At 35.6% G+C, this 20,242-nt stretch overlaps 1 pseudogene; it reads right to left on the bottom strand.

Moving 5' to 3' along the window:
- Positions 1-922: 922 nt before the first annotated feature.
- Positions 923-8,987, bottom strand: LOC112176772 (annotated as a pseudogene).
- Between the last annotated feature and the right edge of the window lie 11,255 nt (positions 8,988-20,242).

Below are 20,242 nucleotides of genomic sequence, written 5' to 3'. Positions count from 1 at the left end.
AATAAGAAACTCGATTTTTCAATATATATAATAAAAAACAGGCCATCGCTAATTTTCTATTTTACATCATTATTCTCTCCATATTTACCATTTGAACACACAAGTACTTTGTACCAATATATAGCTGTATGGTTATATGATCGACGTGAGATAAAAAGATTGATTGAAGAAAAATATATATACAATATGCCTATGGTTCATAATACAATGAACTATATGCATTTACTAGATAAACAGCCCGCGCTTTGCTGCGGGTATTTTTATTGTCGATGTGTTTTGGATTCTTCTGGTAGTTAAACGCTAAATGGGGCTAGATATCCCACGCTTTCTTTCTGGATTCTCTGAACCCAAAGAGCAATAGTAGTTTTCACTCCAAAACCAGTGGCAACTGTAACTACAATCCCCAAATGTGTGAACATTGATACAGAACTATTACAGATCATTAATGGTGTAGATGTACTCTTGAAACATAAATGCAATGATCATTTTTCAGGAAGAAGACACATCTAAATGGAAGGGAGAAAGAAATCCTTCCAACCTTTGTAGATCTTGTAGGTGCATCATTTTATGGTCATTGCAGAAGTGATCGAAAAATGTCCAAGCTGGTAACATATAGAAACAGATAGATAATTATCTGACTTGTTACCAAAAGTTTACAAACCCAGATGCCAAACTTGGAAATTAGAGAAGGGAATTAAAAAAAAAAATTGAGAGATATAGAAACAGAGAGTTACCTGGCTTGCTGAAGTGCACCATTCACTTATTTTTTTGACTAAAAATGCTTTAGGCTTTTAGCCAATATGTAATTCATAAGAAGCAACCAGCCATAGCCGCTGTAATCAACCAAGTTGATACATTAAATGGCACAAAGAATACAACTAATGAGATTTTTGTGCAACCCCTAGCATTGTAAAGCCATTCATTTTTACCTGGATTTACAAAGAGAAATCCATTTATTCATTTGGAACAGTACATGAATCTTGTTGTGGGCAAAGAAGGGCCAAGCTGACATCAACTTTTTTCCATCTCAACTGTTGTAAGCCTCATATCATTTCATCTGTTCACAATACTAAGAAATTTTTACTCAATGTCAAGGATTGCACTCCTTATTGTCATCATATCGTGAATATCTGGTGGCACTTATGTACTTACCTTCAACAATTTCATGATATTCCAAGGTGTTCTGTTGGTTGGATTTACTTTGGGCGGCCTTCTTTAGCTTGGCTGCTCTGTCAGAGGAAACTGGAGGATAATAATCCACATCTACAACATGCTTGTAGTCAACGAAAGACTGTCGAGGAGGCTGCAAATAATGTTTGAAAAACATCATATTGATGCAAAAAATTGAAGGGTAAACTCAGTATTTGAATTAATCTAGAGCAAAAATATTTAGCTTGAGAAACATGATGGCCATGATTCCATAAACAAATTATACTTGTTTTGGGAATAGATGGAACAAATTTGACAGAATTAGTTACAAACTACGATTATATCAAATTCATCTTAAAAATTTCTCTCTCTCCTAATAGGTGATGTTTGAAAGTTCAGCCATTCATATAATTCTGCTACAAAATGAATGATACAGAGGAGGATATGATGATAGATACAGTAGCATAAAGAATCTGAAATCTAAATGACCCCAATGCAAATCTGCAAAATGAAACATATCAGAACCATAATAGAACTTTGCCAGAAAGAGAAATGCCTAAAGTAATTAATATAAAAGGCTCGACAAATTCAAATTGACTATGTGAAGGTTAGATTCAACTATTCAAGTAGTCCTAGATACAGGAAATAAACGGCTACCATGATAAAGCATTACAGAAGCAAAGATATTTAGTTAAAAATACATTTCTGTTTTTACTTTTTTATATTTTTTATTTTATTTACATTTGAAGTCTCAATATCATTACTATGTTTAATTGTTTCTCTCCACACTGTAAGATATCTAACTGACATTGCAAACACTACCCTAATAGATTATAGATATTGACTTTCAGACCTATATGGAAGCAATGTAAGCCGTGTTCTTCATGTAAAGCTGCATTTACTTTCATGGAAATATCCAAATGCCTAAGTTTAAACGCTTAATCTACTAAGCAGCAGACTTTCAGAAAACTAAAACTTTCAGTCAAACCAACATTTACTTTCTTGCTAGAGTTATGTACAGTGCTCTCAGAAAATAGAAACCAAAATAGTGCTCTCAGTATGTATACAACTCTTTATTTTCTGAAACCAATTCAAACTTCTTACCCAAGATCGAACAGAAATCTGATGCAAATGGAATGGCAAGCACTATTTTCCTAAGCTGATGAGAAAGCTAATAAAATTTCATAATATGGTTTCTTTATCAATATTTTGCAATAAAGTTTCTGTCCATGAAAAAGCAGTAAACCATATTACAGGAAGCTTAACTGTACTTCCAACGATCCCATCTCCAAAGAAAGGCACGATTTTGTAAATTGAGTCGCAAAGTTGATACTTCATTATTCACATGTAGACTGTAATCTCTTGATTATCTAATTGATTATCACAACTTAGAACCTTATTTGCCTGTAGAATTGAAATGTAATGCATATGTAAATGGACCTAATCAATTTATTAATGTGTGTGTCTTAGTCTGCAGGATAAGAGTTCCAGAGTTTCAATTGCAACATGTTCTACTCTCAGCCCTTTCTTGGTGTTGATGACAGTTATAAATCAGCAAAAGAATGCTTATTAAATAACAGTACAAAATAAACTAAAATGAAAAGTGCCATTAAACTATCATGCAGGTTTAGCAATTTCTCTATACAGTTGATAGAGAAGGATAAGATTTGTGTACATGAGTTTTACCTGTGGTATTGGCTTGCATGGAGTGGGAAGCTTCCAGTCATGTGCCTCTTCAAGTAAAATTTTTATTTGTCTCTGCAAAAGGTAGATACTGTGTTTAAATAAAAAGATTGCTGTGTTCAGAAATTCCTGCAGCAGACCTGCAACTTTGAAAAATCATAATTAATTCTAGAAAAATTGTTTTTAGGAGATTCTAATTCTGAAACGATCTTTAAGATGTCTACTGCAATTTGTAAGAAGACAACAATTTCATATTCCCAACCAAACTGTACTCTTTTCAATAAAAGTTCAACTGGGTCAGAAACTCAGAAACACAAATTCACATTGGCAGACCTCTATTCTACCTTGAGTTTTAACCACTTAATGAATCCTAAATAGAAGAGCTGGAACTTAACAGAAACAAACCAAAAGACTCAAAATCAATTGAAAGACATAACCGATTAGAGAAACATAGCAAGGACTTTGGAAAAGAAGGAACCTGTGGATCTCTCTGCTCTGCTTTTCCTGCCGAGACCATAGTCCCAATGGGCATTTGTCAAGAGTTTACCTTCGACAATCATAAAAGCACTGCATGAAAATATTCAGTTCATAATAAGTTCTTATAGATTCATTGAAACAATCAATAGTTATCAACCAAGTGCACAATAGATACCTGTTAATATATGGTTTTCAGTTTTGTATCAAAACAGTAATTTTCAGTAAACGTATCATCAAGCATGAGTCAAAGTATCAGTGACATGACACAGAACATTAATCAAACTAAGAACTTTGAATAAACATCAATAGAACACATAACTAATTCTAGATTTGATTGTTTCTATATAGAGCACAGTATTTAACCGAACCAATCATACAAATGTCAAATGCCGCAGAACAACAAACATACCAATAAATATAACTCTACAGATATTAAACACTACACAATAATGCCACATTCATGAGCCATCAGTACACTTGGTAAGAGGCAAATAAGTCTTAATAAATACTAGCATAAACCTCAGTCAACTGCAGGTTTACTAGCATAGATTTCTCTTGCTTCAATTAAATCGGCAAGATAACGTTTAGATAAAACTTCCACTTGTTCAGGAAAGGACTTGAGCCCATGGTGACCAATATGTTTGACCATTTGATGCCATCGCTTTTGGCAAACATCTCCAGGTCTATGCTCAAGCAGATCATCCCAATCAACATCTTCAATACAGCAAGCATCCAAGCTATTGAGAGCATCAAGCAGCCGATAGTCGTCAATGTCAGCCCACAGCTTTTGGCTTACCAAAGGTGATGTTAATTGGTTATACCACTTCATGCTGCAAACAGCATTGGTTCTAGTGCCCAACGTTTCACTGATTGCCTCCCAGCAAATATTATCTCGCAGCATGCCATGCTTGGTTTTCTTTCTTCAAAAACCTTCATACGCAGATCCATGTTCACTAAATCAAATAAAGTCTCGTACTCCTCTTGGGACCAGCGTCCTTTCTTCTGATTTGGCAGTTTTATTCTGCGCCATGCATCCTTGACATGAATTCTATGTTTGCCAAGCTTATCGCCCAAAGTTCTCCAATCAGCTCCCCGATCTTTATGGAACTTCTTTACCTCTTCGTACTCGTCTGGGGTCCCAAATACGTTTCTCGGCTCGTTCAAACAAAATATGGGCTCTATAATATACACTCTTAAAGGGCCTCCATGGTAAGGCTGCCCCAATATCCTTCCAACAATTTTTCAATTCTGGGTGGTTTTTGACTTCAGGGTGGGATTTACACCGCAGAACCATGTTGAGGCCATCATCCCCTAAAGCATGTTCCTCTATGTATCTTAAAACAGCCTCTTTCACAATCTTGTCTTCTTCTTCTGAAAACCGTTTACCTCTTACAAGGTCTTCATGCTCATCGTTTGGGCCATCAGACGGTGAGAAGACCTCCACATCATCAGCAAAACTTACTCTTTTTGATGCTTTTTTAGGGGTCGATTTTTCAGAATTGTCAGGAGCTCCAATGCTTTTTTGGGCTATTAAGCTGCCTTTACTTGACCTGGCCTTTTTCTTGTCTTCATTGCAAATCTCCGCAATACCACGTTTCTCCGACTTGGACTTCTTCCTTTTCTTACTATTTCCTACATTAACAGCCTCTGATTTTCTGTTGCAATCTTCTACAACATGTTTCTCTGACTTGGCCTTCTTTCTTTTTTTACCATCTTCTACGTTAACAACCTCGACATTTCTGCTGCTATCTTCTCCATTAACAAGGGTGTTTGCCTTGGCCTTCTTCTTCCTTGTTTTCCCACCATCTACATCAACAGCCTCCATGTTTCTGATGCACGTTTCACTGCTCCCAGTGCCCATATTTTCAGCCACGATATGCCCATCTAAACGGTTACTTGCTACTCCAGCCTCCGTTCCATCACTTGTGACATCCGGTACCAATTCACCACCCGTTTTTTCCCTCTTCCCTTTCTTCTCTTTTTTCTTTTTATTTCCTCCTTTGTTGTTTATTTGTGCAACATCTCCATACTCAGTTGCCACACCTACTTTTCCATCCTCAAGAATTTTTTGTGTCTTCTTTACACTACCTGTAGAGTCAACTTTCTCCACAGTTTTCCCAACGGATTTCTCCCCATCATTTATGAGCTCCTTTTTATTAATCATATCTATTACCATATCATTCCCCTCCTTTTCCCTCCTCCTTTTCTTTTTCTTCTTGGCTTCTTCTCCACTATTCATATGATTTCCACCAGTCTTGTCATATTTCAGCCCCTCAACTTCCTTGCCCATTTTGTCCCCACAGACTTCAAGCACGGAAGAATTTCTTTCAAGTTCATCCTTCTTTGCTTTCTCCTTCCTTTTCTCCTTGTGCTTTTTCTTCTCTTTTCCTGATTCAAACTCCAAAGGTGTCCTCTCCTTCCTTCCCATATTAGTTTTGTTCAATCTAGAACAGAAAAAGGAGAAAGAAAAAAAAATTTAAGATCAATGACTAATGAGTAGTTTTACTTGGAAAGTAAAAACATAAGTCAGCAACCAGTTAAATAACAGGATAACACTTCTGGAAACACCCATATGCCACACTAGATGTGGAACTAGTTTCTGGAAAGTGTGCGAGGCACAGAATAACATCCAGGTGACAGAAATGCTAAACCTTACGGACGTATCATTAGAAATGATAACAGAATCACATGATCCAGGATAATGCTTCAACATAATGTACAAAATTATTTGGAAACAAATGACAATTTTAGGTAGATTAATCGAGCATATATAGTTATCATCTAAACACAACATTTGGAATTTTCAAAAAACTTTCCTATTAGATTTTAGGTAATATTGACCACGTGGCCAAATATCACACCGCGGGAACCATGAATAGCATCCAAAGGTATTGACAAATTCCTAGACATGAGTCCAACAAAAGAATGCACACATGCCATTTATAATGAAAATGGAAAAAGAGGTCAAACAATGAAACCAATTGTAACACTATAGAAAAGAAAATAATGAATGCAAACAGAAGGACTGACTAATCAAAAACTCCAGCATTTATAAACATAGCACAAAAAACAATCAATCCACAAACAGAAAATAGAAGGATAGAAATCTAATCGGTCACAACAGCAGGAATAACAACAGTCATTGAGAATAATTCAAAAAACTTATTCACAACAATCACAGATCATAAACTGATTAAGTAACACCAATACATTAAATTAACCGTAATGTTCTATCTGCGAGCTTATGATAATATTTATAATATTAATTCAAATTTCTCACATTATAAAAACTCAATTTTCTGACTAAAATTAAAAACAAAAGTGGCTATGATTTACAACAAAGAATGTCAATATCACAACAACACAATTCAATTCAGTCAGGCAACGAAGAAAACTCATCCGTGTCCAATTCACTGTAAGAACAACTATTCCACATGAGTTCAAGAAATAGTTTTTCATTGATAACCCCTAAGTAATAGCTGCACACTCGCATTTGAGCACTTTATATAAGCCTAAACCCCTATCTCTTTCTGTCTATATGTATGAATGTCTGAAAACAATATAAAACGATATCGATGACAACCCCTAAATAATTAAGCTCCAGAAATACAGCCCCACGTAAAAAAAAACAAATTAGCGTGCTTGTGATCTTCATTCATATCCAATAACACAAAAGGCAGAAACAGATAAGCTCTATATGAAAGTAAACCACAGAATAATAAAGAATGCGTACCTGAATAAAAATAAGGGAATAAAATAGTGCAACACAACAGACAAAGGAACAGCGCCAAAACAATTAGTTGCACACTTTTTCGCATCAAACCTGCAAAAGGTAAATAGAACAATGAAATTCTGAAATCAATCGCAAAGTCAAGCATGTAATCATACCAAATCACATATATGTAAATCAAATAGAACACCTACTTGAAAGAAAAAATTTCAGATTTACCAACTAAACCCCCATCCATCTCCAATCTCAAAATTCGAGCTCATCTCAATCAAAAACCCCCAAAGATTCAAACTTTCACACACATACATAAGCACTAGCCAAGAAAACTAAAACCCACAACACTTTTCAGCAAAGAAAACAAAGGGTTTTCAACCAAATCAAAACCCTCAGCCGAAAACGGTGACGAATTATACAGCAATGAAAACTTACCAAGTGAGTTCCGATTTTCTTGACGCTTAAACTATAGCTTGAAGCAGTTGTGAAAACTCTTGCTGTGTTTAGGGTACCTATAACAAATAGGAACAACCTGCAAACAATCAAATCATTACTTGCAGATTGCTAAATAGATATATATATACACAATATAACACAAATATATATATATATATATATACACACTCATTCCATAGAACATATCCATACAAATATATACAATGCAAACGCAAACTCAAACCCAAATTACTTTGACCTACATGCTAATATACAAAATAGACCAAATTTAGAAACACAAAACTCAATCAAAACCATGATTTTAAACAACTCATACAAACTAAACAACAATTTCAAACAGTTCCTAATAGAATCCCAAGTAGAAAGGCACATTAATAAATCAATACCAGAAAAGAAGGAAAAAAAAAATAATTGAAAGAACGAAATTTTGTGCTCCAATAATCAAACAATTCCTAATAGAATCCCAAGTAGAAAGGCAGCACAAAAAAGGGAAGAGCCTCTTATCACATGGCAAGGCTGTGAGTGGCACTACCATCAACAATAGCGGCCATGATACAATAGTAAGCATAGCCCAACACCCCAACTGAATTCACTATCTTACCATGCCCCAGTTATAAACAATAGTCAAGTTGTGACTGGAGGGACCTCAGAAAAATAAAAAAAGTGAGCTCAGCAGACAAAAGAATGAATGCATCTCAACTGTTGGCAGTGTTCCAAGCTAACCATGAAGTTTAGAATCAGGAAACCGCACCAAAAGTCTGTGAAGATCTACTTTTCAGTTCAAGGATTGATTGACAAGGTTAGTAAGTCCCCTAATCTCTGTAAACATTTAATCTTCACTGTACCCTTTAGTACTGAAAGAAAAAAAAGGGGAAAAAAAAACCTCTCTCTCTCTATTGCTCATGTTTAACTCTTCGGAGACACTCACAAAGAAGAATTAAGAATTGAGCCAATATCACTTTCACAGTCAACAATTGGATGCAATTGATATTCATACAATTTCCCAAAAAAAAAAAAACAGAGATAAATTGAAAGAGCACTCAGTTTTTTCAATTACACGGTCAGATCAAGTTGATATGCAAGTCACAACAGAAAGCAAAGCAACTAAGGACGAACATAATAGGTATACTTGCAAAACACAAAACAAATCCCCAAACCCAATCACTAAACACCAATATTTTGAACCCAAACAACCAAAACACCAGTATCTTGAACCCAAATCAAGAACGAAGACCATTACCTGGTCAGATTGACCAATGAAAGAAGCAAAAACAGTGAGATTGCCTAGTAATTGAAGGCCACGGCTGTATCACCAAACTCAAAGGAGTGATTTTTGGGGTTGAGGTGAATTTTGACTTGGGTGTGAGAGATTAGAGACAACACCCGACCTGGAATTGAAATCTCCGATGAAGAAGGTGGCGTTGGAGGAAGAGCCGCAGCTGAGGAGGTAGTCGTCGTGAAGGAGGTGGTTTAGGAAGCGGGAGGAAGAAAAGAGAGAGCAAAAACTTCTGGAGGAACCGAGGAAGAGAGGAAAAAACAAAAATAGGTCAGTGGCAGAGGCGTAAAAAAAAATCTAAATGAGGGCAGAATCGTCTTTTCGCATCCGAATGAACTGTAACTCAGAATGAACAGTTAACTCACCTTTTATACGGAGAGGATTCCATCACTAATAGCAAAATAACAACACACATAGATTTACTCTAGTTAAAAGCCACAGATATCCTTGCAAAATATAAATACTAATAGAAATCCGTGTGAAATGAGCATAATTGGGCCCACAATAATTTATACAACAACAATATCAACGGAAATCTGTGTGCATAAACAACAATAACAGATATCTGTGTAAAAGCTAAAACATTTTCACACGGATATCTGTGTGAAAATCAATCCACACTTATTTCTGTATGTATTATAAATTAGTTTATTTCGAAATCATTAATTTTTTATGTTATGTGAATTATGGAGGGACAGATTTCCGTTACAATAAGTATTTGATACAGATTTCTGTGTGAAATGAGTAACACACAAATATCTGTGTGAAATGTTGACACAGATATCTGTGTGAAAAGATTAACACACAAATATCTGTGTGAAATGTTGACACAGATATCTGTGTAACAGATGTCTGTGTAAATGGTAAAATATTTTTAAATGGATATTTGTGTGAAAATCAATTCACACTGATTTCTGTATGTTTCGAAATAATTAATTTTTTTTTATTATGTGAATTACGGAGGGACAAATTTCGGTTACAATAAGTATTTGATACAGATTTCTGTGTGAAATGAGTAATACATGAATATCTGTGTGAAAATATTGACACAGATATTCGTGTGAAAAGAAAAATTGGCTACTAGATTCCATGTGAAAAATGAGACTACACACAGAATTTCGTGTGCAAAATGAGACTACAGACAGAATTCCGTGTAAATAATCGACTGACAATTGAGATGACAGTTAGTGGTTACCGAGGTAAATACACACGGAAATCAGTTGCAAATGTGTAAGTATTTCACACGGATTTCCGTGGTTATTCTGCTTATAATTAGCAGATTGATCAAATTTGGCCATTGTTCTTATATAAGTATTTCACACAGATTTCTGTGGCAAAATAACTTGAAAGAAAAGCATTTTAACTATAAAAATAAAAGCTAATGACTAATTATTTATTTTCAAAAAATAAGGGCGGGCTAATCAATTTATTCCCGCTCAATATTTGAATATTCCCACAGATTATTGTGGATACTGTTGTAAAAAAATGTATTTCAGACAGATTTCTGTACGTATTATAAAATAGTTTATTTAGAAATCGTTAATTTTTTATGTTATGTGATTTATGGAGGGACAGATTTCAGTTACAATAAGTTTTTGGTACAGATTTCTATATGAAATGAATATCACACGAATATCTGTGTGACATGTTAACACCGAAATCCGTGTGAATAAATAACAGTAACAGATGTCTGTGTAAAAACTAAAACCTTTTCACACGGATATCCGTGTGCAAAGAACAATTAGCTACAAAATTCCGTGTGAAAAAGTATAAGTGTATATAAGGTTGACCACTTATTTGATATCGAAATAACGGCGGATTGAATAAATTTTTTTACACAATACCTATTAATACACTATAAATAGATGGGTAATGTCAAATTTATTGATTTTCAATTTTGATTTTTTGGTTCACACAAAATTCTTATATGTCTACTAATGTGGTATAACTAGTTTATTAGTTGTAAAGAAAAATATACATTCCATGAGCAACAATGTGGAGGAAATAGACTTTATCAAAATCAACAGTTGGATGTTGTCGTGATTAGAATAAATAGTTATGGTTAAAATTTCAGCTATTTTTGTTATCATTTAGGTCTCAATATACTAGATTAACCCTAAACCCTAAATACCACATAAAACTAATATGCTCATAACCGCTCATTCGCAACTTATTTTTTCAATTGATCAGCTCTCATACTCTCATGAATATAAGGTATACCAAATAATATAAAAATTTTGAAAAGTTTATCTTCTCGTGGTTTAACTCCCCTCAGGGAAGTATATGTGTACATAAGGTTAACCACTTTATTTGATATTGAAATAACGGCAGATTGAGTTATTTTTTTTACACCATACCTATTAATACGCTATAAATAGATGGGTATTGTCAAATTTATCAATTTTCAATTTTTGGATTGCACAAAATTCTTATATGTCTATTAATGTGGTATAACTAGTTTATTAGTTATAATGAAAAGTATACCTTCCATAAGCAACAATGCGTAGGAAATAGACTTTATCAAAATCGACTGTAAGATGTTATCATGATAAGAATAAATGGTTGTGTTCAAAATTTTAGCTATTTTCGTCGTCGTTTGGGTTTCGATTTAGTAGGTCAACCCTAAACCTTAAATACTATCAAAATCGACCATTAGATGTTATCATGATAAGAAGATATAATTATGGTCAAAATTTCAGCTATTTTCAAAGTTGTTTGGGTCTCGATCTACTCATCAAAATCGCTGATAAACCAAGAGTTTTGAAGCTCTATTTGTCATCTCTCTTCGTCGATTGACCAATACATGTCTTGTAATGGTGGATACGACATCGGTCAACTAAATGTTACAATAAGTTTTTGGTACATATTTATTTGTGAAATTAGTAACACACGAATTTCTGTGTGAAATGTTAACACGGAAATCCGTGTGAATAAACAACAGTAACAGATGTCTGTTGAAAATATCAATTCACACTGATTTATGTACGTATTATAAATTATTTTATTTACAAATCGTTAATTTTTTACTTTATGTGAGTTATGGAGGGAAGGATTTCCGTTACAATAAGTTTTTGGTACAGATTTCTGTTGCAAATGTGTATGTATTTCACACGGATTTCTGTGGCAAAATAACTTAAAAGAAAATTATTATCAATAAAAATAAAAGCTAATGACTAATTATGTAGTTTAAAAAAATAAGGGTGTCCATAAGGTGTCCATGCCCTACCACCCTCAGACCAGTGGCCAAGCAGAGGTATCCAACAGGGAGATCAAGAGGATACTCGAGAAGACAGTGGACCTGACAAGGAAGGATTTGAGCCAGAGATTGGATGATGCGTTGTGGGCCTACAGAACGGCCTACAAGACGCCTATTGGGATGTCTCCCTTTAGGTTGGCCTACGGAAAGGCATGCCACCTTCCAGTGGAGCTAGAGCACAAAGCTTGGTGGGCTGTCCAGAAGTTCAACATGGATTATGATGAAGCGGGCCTACATAGGAAGCTACAGCTAAATGAGCTTGAGGAGATAAGGAATGAGGCCTACGATGCTTCATGGATCTACAAGGAGAAGACAAAGGCCTACGTACCATGACAAAATGATTCGCGGAAAAAGCTTCCAAGTCGGCCATAAAGTTCTGTTATTCCATTCCAGACTTAAGTTATTCTCGGGTAAACTTCGTTCTCGTTGGGTTGTCCCATTTATAGTTACAAATGTGTTTGCTCATGGTGCTGTAGAGATCAAGAGTGAGAAGACGGGGAAGGAGTTCAAGGTAAATGGGCATCGTCTCAAGCCCTACTATGAGTCCTTGGTGGGGCACACATTAGAAGAGATACCCCTCCAGGAGGCACCCCATGACGTGTGAACAAGGAGAAGAGTCCAGGCTGAAGGACTATAAATATTAAGCGCTGCATGGGAGGCAACCCATTTCAACCGAAGCTGTGAATGAGTCATCAACGAGAGTCTGACATTTCTATCCCTTCACTTGCTTAGGTTGAATTGTACTTATGTCTTTGTTTATTGTTTGTTTATTTTACCCTTCCCTTATTTTCGTAGCCCCCCCATATTTAGGGTCTATATATCATATTTTTTGCCTACATTGAGGACAATGTAGATTCTACGTGTGGGTGGGTTTACACCTTTATTTTAGTTTAGTTTATTTTAGTTTACACCTTTATTTTAGTTTAGAGAAGAAAAAAAAATTTAAAAACAAAAAACAAAAATTGGTTTTAGAGTCTTTTTGTGTGTTTAAGTCTTAGGATGCCCCTAACGTCTAGGATGAACATGTCTCTGAATTCATGGCTGAAGGTTTTCACAATCAAAATAGGACTTAATTGAATTCTGTGGTTAATGGACATTGTGATGCTTGTATGAAGATTTGAGATAGGATTGTAACTTGGTTCATTAAGCATGCCAGGATTAAGTCTAATTCATTTGACCCTAAGTGAGCTGTTGAGCTAAAATACTTTCTTTTCGAGTGCTTAATTGATAATTCCAGAATTTCGTGGCTGTATTTGCAAAACCTCATCATTCTTTGAAAATCCAGTGATCATGTGTCATAGATTTTAATGGACTAGAGAGTACTAGAACTCGACTATTGTGACTGTCAAAACTTGTATGCCATAATATGCCCTGATCCTGGATAGGATAGAAGACATTAGAGTAACCGCCATAGCCAAACAAGCATGTGTCCCCAATTGTGCCCGTCGTGGGACTCCTTAGAATGAACCCCTTTGAGCCTACGTTGAAAACCTTTGTTTCATCACCCTCACTACCCTACCATGAGCTTAGTACAGGACATCTCTACCCTTGTGCTAGGGACTTAGTAGAGCATGACATAGTGTAGGGGTGACGATGAAAGACAAGTGTGGGGTGGGGAAAATCCAAGAAAAAAGAAGAGAAAAAAAAAAATTTCCGTAAAAATTTTTTTTGAAAGAAAATGAAAATGAAAAAGAAGGAAAGAAAAACGGCAAAAGAGAAGACAAATTGAAAAGAAAACTCTTGGGAAATTGTTGAAGTGTGGTTTTGGACTTTCAAATTTGTAGAAGGCTCAAAGTTGAAAATTATGCCTTTGTCCATTCCCATGTTGGTTAAAGTTGGGCCCAAAAACAATGATAATTGGCCCACAAAAATGGTGACATAAGGTGGTCCATATATGTTCTGCTAGGTCCTTAGAATTTTTGTATCCTTAATCTTCATTTCGAAAACCCTAGCTTAGCCCCATTACAACCTGTTTTAAGTGCTTACTTGATCCTTGAGATGAGCATCATTTGGTTAATGGAGTCAGGTACAAAGTCGAGCTTATGATTTAGGTCCATTTGTGCACTTAGTCATTTCATGAGGTCTTTTAAAATTCTTCACAAAATGCGTTTATTGATGAAATATGCAAGCTGTTTGTTGCCTTACAATTTATTCTCTTACATATACTTGAGTGTGAAGCTTTTAAGCATAGCCATTTCTGAGAGAAAAATCGAGAGTGTGCCTTGTGAGTTTGGATTGGACTTGTTCGAAACATGCTATCATTCACTGTATAACTTAAGTTCTCCATATCTTACTTAGTCATATGAGTGTCACATGTTTATTAACCATGGAATTATCTATGCGATTTTGTTTGCTAAGGGACTAGCAAACTCTAAGTGTGAGGTAGTTGATAGGAGCACAATGTGCGACGATATTAATGAGTGTATGCCCCATTTTAGCCTTGTTTCTCCCTTAAGTTTCGTGTTTTGAGTCATCGAGTCATTTTAAGAGTCTTGTAGAGTGTTTGACGTGTAATAGGCAGAAAACGCAAAATTCATGAAAAATCCTAGTTGGATCAGGATTCCTCACCGTCACGCTAATCTGTGGGCCTTAAGAGAGAATTTATGGGAGTATTTTTTTGAAATTAAATTGTTTTAATTTCTTTTATTTTCTCTAAAAGAATTTAATTTTATGTCCTTTATTAAATCAGGTTGACCAAGCAATGAAGAAGGGAAATAAAGAGAAAGACGTTTTCAGTTGGAGAATAAAGGAGAAAGATGTTTCAGCTTGGAAATTAAAGGAATTGCCCCATTATGAGAGGAGTTAAGGCCTTAAAGGAGATGTTTCAGTTGGAAAATTAAAGGAATTATAATGCAATCTCATCCGTCCAATGACGAAGGGTATGATCGACAAAAGCCAACCAATGCTCCCCTATAAATAGGCAACGTCCAGAACAGAATTTGCATCACTTCCCAGCCAAGATCACTTCTCAGCCAAGATAATTCCTTGCCTATCACTTCCTGGCCAAAAAACCATTCCAAGACTGCCAAATTCACTCCTCAAACCTCCATCACCTACAAGACCGTGACACCATCCATCAATCAATCTACAAAGCTCTTAGGTGCTGAGTTAAGGACGCTCCACCACCATAGCAGAGACGAGTTCATCACCTTGTTGCTAAGCCGCTGAGGAAAGCTTCAAAGTGTAACTATGACTCTATTTACAATTTTTGTTTCGGTTTTGTGTGTTTGGATTTGCGAGTTGTGCAATTGGAGACATGAAATTTTCAGAATATTTTTATTAATATTTTTTAGATTTTCAGTTTATTATTGAGTTGATTTCGAGAATTCTTTTATGATGCATGTTACAATCTTGTGCCCTTTTACATGTTTAGGTAATTTTCAGAGTTAGGTTAATAAGTTTGCATGCTAGAATAACGGTGAGAGTTCTTGTGTGTTTGCTTAATTTGCCAAGAGCAATTGTTATTTGTTAAGACGCTGAGTTAAACAAGTAGTAATTAGTTCTAACGGGTGGTAAAAATCATGCTTTGATGATTAAATGATTCTGGAAATTACGTGTTAAATTTTATGTGTAATGGTTAATTTGCACGTGTAAGTTGATTCGAGGGTTAGATAATACTGCTAGTTAAGAGAATTACGCTGAGTGTTTTCGAAAATTAGCAGTATTAGGCTTGGTAAGGACTTTTCCTATCCAAGCCAACATTAGAATGAATTAGATAAATGGATTGATCCGCTGAGGCTTTTCATTTGGGCTCTTATCTAGGCATTTAAGATGGGCACGTTTTTTTAGCATGTTGAAATGAATTTTTTGTTTTTACACTTAGTAATTTCCGAGTGGTAGTGGTCTAGGTTAGGGAAGTCGATCATTGTATATAGTTTTATTTGTTTTGTTTTTATTTTAAGTAGATTAGGAACCAACTTTCAAAAACCCCATTTTATTCTTTTATTTGTTAATTGACCTTTTTGTGTAGGTGTACCCTACAATCCCTGGACTGAACGATCCCTGCTTATCCTATACTGACAACTACATTTTGCAGGGTTAAATTGTGAGGCTATTTTAGCCACATCATTGACATGTAAGATTATGAAATTACCCCAAGAGATTAGCAGGAAAATCACTGAGGTTAAGAGAGCAACTAATGATGGTACAAAGATTGTGGTATCATTTCTGAAAGGTTATGGATCAACAAAAAGCAAACCTGGAGGTAAGAGAACGTATTGTTCAGTGGTTCATAGAGAATGATCAAAACAGTAATGATCATCATCATTTCTATTATTTGAAGGATACTGCTAACAAATTATGGCGTCGGCTCACTAGAGGATTTCTCAAGCTCTTTTTCATTGTGTCAAAAACTGCACCAGTACTGGCTGTTATGCTCAAAGACTATGCTTCTTCTTTGCCTGGCTTCGTGGAAGCCACTACAATGGCAATATTCAACCAGATAATGTTGGAAGATGAAAAAAGCAAACAACAAGGGGTGGGTCAAGGAATCCAAATACAAAACAAACTCTAACTAAAATCCCTAAAAAACACCAGAGACATTCCTTAAAAACACCAACTTAATTCCTAAGAAACAACATAAAAAAAGGTCAAAAACACTACACAAAACAATGTTTTACGATTTTAAAGTATATTTTCAGATTAGATGATGTATTATTTACGTTTTCTATACACCCTCAAAAACCTAAAACGATTACACATATACAAGAGCACAAAACGTAAAATAATGGGGGAGGGTTTTAAAGATTGAAATCGCAATTTTCAGAAACTTAAAACAGAAGAAAACATTTTTATTTACAAAGGTGAGAAAAGAAGAATGTTTGGAAAACAAATCATCAACACAGTTCAAGATAAATTCGTTCATGCATCCTTTAGTCTTATTAATTCCTGATCCAACAGGGACTCCTCGTCACACTAAGCTCTCTCTATGATGAGCTGAATCAAGAAATAGTGTATGTGGAGAACCATGGCAGAGGATGAGGATTTCGATGCTGGCTATAATGATGAAGCCGTGGACCAGATCCTGCAAAAACAGCTTGAAGAATGGTCAAGGACATTGAGGCAGCACATCATGGATATCTATGGGGAGACAGTAGAGGAAAAGAAGGCTAAGGAACGTTAGAGAGCTGCTTTGGTTGTTGACTTTGATGCTTGGATGGAAAGGTGCGGCGGAGTGTAACTTATGATTTTGAAAGACCCCAAGAGATTAGCAGGAAAATCACTGAGGTAAAGAGAGCAACTGATGATAGTACAAAGATTGTGGTATCATTTCTGAAAGGTTATGGATCAACAAAGAGCAAACCTGGAGGTAAGAGAAAGTGTTGTTCAGTGGTTCATAGAGAATGATCAAAACAGTAATGATCATCATTATTTCTGTTATTTGAAGGATACTGCTAACAAATTGTGGCGTCGGCTCACTAGAGGATTTCTCAAGCTCTTTTTCATTGTGTCAAAAACTGCACCAGTCCTGGCTGTTATGCTCAAAGACTATGCTTCTTCTCTGCCCGGCTTCGTGGAAGCCACTACAATGGCAATATTCAACCAGCCAATGTTGGAAGATGAAAAAAGCAAACAACAAGGGGTGGGTCAAGGAATCCAAATACAAAACAAACTCTAACTAAAATCCCTAAAAAACACCAGAGATATTCCTAAAAAACACCAACTTAATTCCTAAGAAACAACATAAAAAAAGGCCAAAAACACTACACAAAACAATGTTTTACGATTTTAAAGTATATTTTCAGATTAGATGATGTATTATCTACGTTTTCTATACACCCTCAAAAACCTAAAACGATTACACATATACAAGAGCACAAAACGTAAAATAATGGGGAAGGGTTTTAAAGATTGAAATCGCAATTTTCAGAAACTTAAAACAGAAGAAAACATTTTTATTTACAAATGTGGGAAAAGAAGAATGTTTGGAAAACAAATCATCAACACAGTTCAAGATAAATTCGTTCATGCATCCTTTAGTCTTATTAATTCCTGATCCAACAGGGACTCCTCGTCACACTAAGCTCTCTCTATGATGAGCTGAATCAAGAAATAGTGTACGTGGAGAACCATGGCAGAGGATGAGGATTTCGATGCTGGCTATAATGATGAAGCCGTGGACCAGATCCTGCAAAAACAGCTTGAAGAATGGTCAAGGACATTGAGGCAACACATCATGGATATCTATGGGGAGCCAGCATAGGAAAAGAAGGCTAAGGAACGTTAGAGAGCTGCTTTGGTTGTTGACTTTGATGCTTGGATGGAAAGGTGCGGCGGAGTGGAACTTATGATTCTGAAAGACCCCAAGAGATTAGCAGGAAAATCACTGAGGTAAAGAGAGCAACTGATGATAGTACAAAGATTGTGGTATCATTTCTGAAAGGTTATGGATCAACAAAGAGCAAACCTGGAGGTAAGAGAACGTGTTGTTCAGTGGTTCATAGAGAATGATCAAAACAGTAATGATCATCATTATTTCTGTTATTTGAAGGATACTGCTAACAAATTGTGGCGTCGGCTCACTAGAGGATTTCTCAAGCTCTTTTTCATTGTGTCAAAAACTGCACCAGTCCTGGCTGTTATGCTCAAAGACTATGCTTCTTCTCTGCCCGGCTTCGTGGAAGCCACTACAATGGTAATATTCAACCAGCCAATGTTAGAAGATGAAAAAAGCAAACAACAAGGGGTGGGTCAAGGAATCCAAATACAAAACAAACTCTAACTAAAATCCCTAAAAAACACCAGAGATATTCCTAAAAAACACCAACTTAATTCCTAAGAAACAACATAAAAAAAGGTCAAAAACACTACACAAAACAATGTTTTACGATTTTAAAGTATATTTTCAGATTAGATGATGTATTATTTACGTTTTCTATACACCCTCAAAAACCTAAAACGATTACACATATACAAGAGCACAAAATGTAAAATAATGGGGGAGGGTTTTAAAGATTGAAATCGCAATTTTCAGAAACTTCAAACAGAAGAAAACATTTTTATTTACAAATGTGGGAAAAGAAGAATGTTTGGAAAACAAATCATCAACACAGTTCAAGATAAATTCGTTCATGCATCCTTTAGTCTTATTAATTCCTGATCCAACAGGGACTCCTTGTCACACTAAGCTCTCTCTATGATGAGCTGAATCAAGAAATAGTGTACGTGGAGAACCATGGCAGAGGATGAGGATTTCGATGCTGGCTATAATGATGAAGCCGTGGACCAAATCCTGCAAAAACGGCTTGAAGAATGGTCAAGGACATTGAGGCAACACATCATGAATATCTATGGGGAGCCAGCATAGGAAAAGAAGGCTAAGGAACGTTAGAGAGCTGCTTTGGTTGTTGACTTTGATGCTTGGATGGAAAGGTGCGGCGGAGTGGAACTTATGATTCTGAAAGACCCCAAGAGATTAGCCGGAAAATCACTGAGGTAAAGAGAGCAACTGATGATAGTACAAAGATTGTGGTATCATTTCTGAAAGGTTATGGATCAACAAAGAGCAAACCTGGAGGTAAGAGAACGTGTTGTTCAGTGGTTCATAGAGAATGATCAAAACAGTAATGATCATCATTATTTCTGTTATTTGAAGGATACTGCTAACAAATTGTGGCGTCGGCTCACTAGAGGATTTCTCAAACTCTTTTTCATTGTGTCAAAAACTGCACCAGTCCTGGCTGTTATGCTCAAAGACTATGCATCTTCTCTGCCCGGCTTCGTGGAAGCCACTACAATGGCAATATTCAACCAGACAATGTTGGAAGATGAAAAAAGCAAACAACAAGGGGTGGGTCAAGGAATCCAAATACAAAACAAACTCTAACTAAAATCCCTAAAAAACACCAACTTAATTCCTAAGAAACAACATAAAAAAAGGCCAAAAACACTACACAAAACAATGTTTTACGATTTTAAAGTATATTTTCAGATTAGATGATGTATTATCTACGTTTTCTATACACCCTCAAAAACCTAAAACGATTACACATATACAAGAGCACAAAACGTAAAATAATGGGGAAGGGTTTTAAAGATTGAAATCGCAATTTTCAGAAACTTAAAACAGAAGAAAACATTTTTATTTACAAATGTGGGAAAAGAAGAATGTTTGGAAAACAAATCATCAACACAGTTCAAGATAAATTCGTTCATGCATCCTTTAGTCTTATTAATTCCTGATCCAACAGGGACTCCTCGTCACACTAAGCTCTCTCTATGA

This window comes from Rosa chinensis, chromosome 7 (genome assembly GCF_002994745.2).
Source record: "Rosa chinensis cultivar Old Blush chromosome 7, RchiOBHm-V2, whole genome shotgun sequence".
NCBI lineage: Eukaryota > Viridiplantae > Streptophyta > Magnoliopsida > Rosales > Rosaceae > Rosa > Rosa chinensis.
This window is presented reverse-complemented; position numbering and strand designations above follow the sequence as displayed.